This window comes from Piliocolobus tephrosceles, unplaced genomic scaffold, assembly GCF_002776525.5.
Source record: "Piliocolobus tephrosceles isolate RC106 unplaced genomic scaffold, ASM277652v3 unscaffolded_3392, whole genome shotgun sequence".
In the NCBI taxonomy this organism is placed as follows: domain Eukaryota; kingdom Metazoa; phylum Chordata; class Mammalia; order Primates; family Cercopithecidae; genus Piliocolobus; species Piliocolobus tephrosceles.
Window position 1 is genome coordinate 1 of NW_022317554.1, and position 5215 is coordinate 5215.

Below are 5215 nucleotides of genomic sequence, written 5' to 3' on the forward strand. Positions count from 1 at the left end.
TTTTTTTCTTGATAATTAATATTCTACAACACAAACCATCATTTTCCAAATTTCGTTTCTTGTCTGCTTCATGATCAGCTTTCCTCTGATATTCTGCATTTTTGTGCTGAAGAAGCGCCTTTTCTCTTTCTAACTGTCTTAATGCTGATTCCACACTTTTCCTTAAGGTAATCTGAAATAATGCTTAAAGTTATTATCAAAAAAGTATGTATAAAAATAAAATCAAAACAAAAAATACTCGTTATTCCAAATAGATAAAAAAGATCTCAAAAAGGCTATCACTTTTTTGTTAAAACTGTAATAATGCTTTCCATGATTGTAAACTAGCATATACCACTCTTAAATCATAAAGACCATAAATATTTTGTTTACTATTCAAACTTCATGTAACTTTCCATGACTACTGAACTATTATTATTTAATACTTTGGCCTAAAATGTTATGAATAGCTTTTTTTCCCTTGAAATATCTACACATACTAAATTAACTCAAGTTTGCAAAAACATAATAGAATGAACCCTATTTATAACATGATTTCCCATAATTTAGTTCTATCCACCAATACTACAAGGTGGGTTTCAAGGTATGTATTACTATGGTACTAACAGAGCTCCTTAGGTAAGTCCAGACATCAAAGATTTTTACTAACGAAAATGTTAATAAAAAAGTGAGGCAACATTACCTCCTCTTCTAGCTCCTTTGCTGTTTTTTCTAGGCGAGTATTAACAGATCTAAAGAATTTCAAAATGAAACAGTAAATAACTTCTAATTTACAATAAAACATAGTCTATAAATTTAAAAGTAATTATATAATTACTGTGTAGCTCTCCTTTTTTTTTTTTTTTTTTTTTGAGACGAAGTCTTGCTCTGTCACCCAGGCTAGAATGCAGTGGCGCAATCTCGGCTCACTACAATCTCTGCCTCCCAGGTTCAAGCGCCTGTCCTGCCTCAGCCTCCCAAGTAACTCCCTTGGCCTCCCAAAGTGTTGGGACTACAGGTGTGAGCCACTGTGCCCAGCCAGAGCTCTCCATTTCTTTCCTTTTTTTTTTTTTTTTTTGAGGCGGAGTCTTGCTCTGTCGCCCGGACTGGAGTGCAGTGGCCGGATCTCAGCTCACTGCAAGCTCTGCCTCCCGGGTTTACGCCATTCTCCTGCCTCAGCCTCCCGAGTAGCTGAGACTACAGGCGCCCGCCACCTCGCCCAGCTAGTTTTTGTATTTTTAGTAGAGACGGGGTTTCACCGTGTTAGCCAAGATGGTCTCGATCTCCTGACCTCGTGATCCACCCGTCTCGGCCTCCCAAAGTGCTGGGATTACAGGCTTGAGCCACCGTGCCCGGTCTTCCTTTTTTTTGAGACGGAGTCTCACGCTGTCACCCCAGGTGGAGTGCAGTGTTGCAATCTCAGCTTACTGCAACCTCCACCTCTCAGGTTCAAGCGACTGTCCTGCCTCAGCCTCCCAAGTAGCTTCCCTTGCCTTCCCAAAGTGTTGGGATTACAGGCATCAGCCACTGCGCCAGGCTGTAGCTCTCCATTTCTTTCTTCTCTCTTTTTTGAGATGGAGTCTCGCTTTGTCACCCAGGCTGGAGTGCAGTGGCATGATCTTGGCTCACTGCAACCTCTGTCTCCTGGGTTCAAGCAATTCTCTGCCTTGGCCTCCCAAGTAGCTGGGATTACAGGCGCCCACCACCACGCCCAGCTAATTTTTGTATTTTTAGTAGAGACGGGATTTCACCATCTTGGCCAGGCTGGTCTTGAACTGACCTCGTGATCCATCCACCTTGGCCGCTCTCCTTTTTTCAGTAAATGTTTAAACTTAAATTTTATAAAGTAATAGTTAATTATCTACAAAACATACTTGCACTTCTGTTCCAGTTCCTCTTTGGCTTGTATCTCACTGCTAAGATGTTCTTCTAATGTATACAGTTTTTTCTGAATCTGTCAAAAAACAAGAAACTGTAATTACGTATTTTGGTCATATTTAAAGATGGGAGGCTTAAAGAAAATGATAAGCTTATTTTGTCTTTCCACTAAACATAACGTCCTATATAACGGTACAGTATTTGTATCTTCTTAATGTGACTTATATATGATAAACGGAAACATTTCCCCCCATCTCTTGCTTTACACATGTATGTATGAACACACTTATGTAACCATGCATAAGAAGCTCTAACTTTGGCAGAATTGTTCTATGACAGAAAGTTTCAAATTCATTATAAAGAATACCACCTCTGATATCTTCTGCCGCTTTTCTATGAATTATTTGCTTGAAAATATTGTCATTATTTGTGCTAGTCAGATAAAAATGAACACATCTAAAACAAATATTCAGAGTATTCAACTGAATATGCTCAAAAATACATTACTGTGGAAAGTAAGAATATAAGCTCTTCTTTTATATCTTCCTATGTAATGCTGGTAATATTACTGCGGAGTAATCAATAACTTTTGAATAAATGATAGCTAATTAATTATAAGCCATCTCCTCAGTAGTGTTTTCTAGCCACGTAAGTCTTTAAACAAGCTAAAATTACCGAAACTATTAAGTAATCCATTTCTGGAACATTATTTACTTTTTACAGGATTTAACATTTTGAGCTCCTGTGGTGCCTTTGGTAAAATATCAGGTACTTTACAAATATTGGCTTGTTAATATTAACAACAATCCTACAAAGATGGTAGCATTGTATCTACTTGATAAAGAAAATGAAATTCAAAAAGGGTAAATAACCAGGCCAAGATAGAATAGCTAGTAAGTGGCAGTGCCAAAAATCAATGCAGTTCTATTAGACTCCCATGGCAACGTTCTTTCCATTATTCCTTCTAGTGATCAGGTTCTCCATGGTTTTAAACATTGCATCTATCTTAAGCAAAACTCTATTTTCCCTTAATAAAAATATACAGGCTAACGAACTAGTCAAGTTTAATTGCTTTTGGTTACTACTGCATTACAATAATTTGAGCATACCAGTTATTAGATGCTAATCAGAAATTCTTGCTGCCAGTTATAAGTTCTTGATAAACAAAAACAAAATTACATAATATATATTTTAAACAGAGCCACAGAACAATAATAAAAGAGATACTTGGTAGAAAAAAGGTTGTGAACTTCTCTCTTGGGTAATGTAGTACTCCAAAATGCTAGGTAGGATATGACTATATTTAAACATTGCGAGAGTGATGAGTTTTTCTCAGTTTTTCAATATATCTGACAACATCAACATACCTCTTGACTTTCCTATTTAAAACAAAACAGAAAACACATTAGAATATTAAAATGCTGGTTATATTCTGTAAAATTCCTAAAACACAAACCATAACAAAATTATCCAACCTAATGCTTTAGTTTTCATAAGTTTGAAGAAAAAATGTTTAGCATCATCATTTATGTGTATGTGTATATACATGTATGATTTAGCTTTGCATTCATTTACAGATTATAGAAGTCAATTTTCTAAATGTTATTATAGCTGTTTACAAACTTATTCTATCACTTTTGGCACTCAACTGAGCCTAAAGCCATGTAAAAGTCATCTTTGTACTAGCCATCATGTCTTGAATAATGAAACTATTCACATAAATCAATCATTGCAATGCTATGTTAAACTCTATTACACAAGGAATGCCATCTCATGATTTCAAAAGAAGCATCAAATTAGCTTTTTAAAAACATGGGTATTACTAAAATATTTAAACATGCAACTAAAATAACTACAGCAGTAAAAATTTATACATACTTCATTTTTCCTTGATTGTATTGAATCATTTTCTCTACAAGATGGAGAGTCACTTAATAATCTACATGGAAGGGGGGAGAAAATAAATTTTCACATTTCATCTTAATCCATGTGCTATTTTATTGAAGTTATTCTCAGACTTAAATATCAAACACAGATTTCTCTCTTTTCACTTCAACACATTATAAATGAAGCCATATTTTTCCCTCAAGACATCTGTATCATTTCCAATAGTTAAAAATACTAGGGCCAGGCGTTATGGCTCACACCTGTAATCCCAGCACTTTGGGAGGTCAAGGCGGGCAGATCACCTGAGGTCAGGAGTTCGAGACCAGTGTGACAAATATGGTGAAACCTTATCTCTACTAAAAAAAAATAATAATAATACAAAAATTAGCCAGGCGTGGTGGCAGACAGCTGTAGTACCAGCTACTCGGGAGGCTGAGGCATGATAATCGCTGGAACTTGGGAGGTGGAGGCTGCAGTAAGCCAAGATCGCACCACTGCACTCCAGCCTGGGCGACGAAGTGAGACTCCATCTCACTCACTCAATCAATCAATCAAACGCTAAACTTTTCTTGCCTTTCCCTCTTACGGGATAACTAGTCTTTAACTTTGCACCAGACTCACTAAATGAAACTATACTTCCCACCTCTTCATCCTATTATCTCACTTTTCTTTCTTGTTTCAATCTGTCACCCAGGCTGGAGTATAGTACAATCACAGCCCCCTGCAGCCTCGAACTCCTAGGCTCAAGTAATCCTCCTGCCTCAGCATCCCAAGTAGCTAGGAGGACAGGCGCATGCCACAACACCTGGCTAATTTTTAAATTTTTTGTGGAGAAAGAGTCTTGCTATGTTGCCCAGGCTGGTCTTGAACTCCTGGCCTCAAGTGATCCGCTCACCTCAGCCTCCCAAACTGCTGGGATTACAGGCATGAGACGCCTGTAATAGTTACAGTTTCTATAACTATTTAATTCTTCTACACCATCTTCTAGAAAACGACCTCTCTCCTTTTTAAGGATAACATGTCTTTATCTCCAGGTCTTAAATATATAAATCATCACTTCTATTTTACTATCAATGTCTCTCAACTGGGTTCTTCCCTACTGCCTACACCATGCTTGTGTTTTTCCTGGCACTGATACCCTCATTTTGTTCAGCATGACAATAGTTTTTAGGGTGACCAACTCATCCTAGTTTGCCTGGATTTTTCCTGGTTTTGGCATGAAAGTCCCATGCCACATCCTAGGAAAACCCTCAGTCCTGGGCAAATTGCAATGGTTGGTTATTCTGATCATTACATACCACACACACGGATATACTACAAGTTTGTCAAAAATACGTTTCTCAAATATTCAGTGGGCTTCAAAAGCCCCTTAGCAGAGCACACAGGCAGTCAAAAGCCCCTTAGCAGAGCACACAACAATCATCTGCTGACTATTCTTCCCCAAAACTCACTTTTTTTTTTTTTTTTTTTT

The 5215-nt window shown here is 37.4% G+C and overlaps 1 long non-coding RNA gene across 1 annotated transcript; it reads right to left on the reverse strand.

The window, feature by feature from the left end:
* On the reverse strand, window positions 1-4098 carry LOC113220550. The gene is made up of 5 exons (XR_003307401.1): window positions 3736-4098; window positions 3225-3236; window positions 1854-1933; window positions 683-731; window positions 1-172 (listed from the first exon to the last, which is right to left on the reverse strand). It is a non-coding gene; the product is annotated as an uncharacterized LOC113220550 (long non-coding RNA).
* Window positions 4099-5215: the final 1117 nt, after the last annotated feature.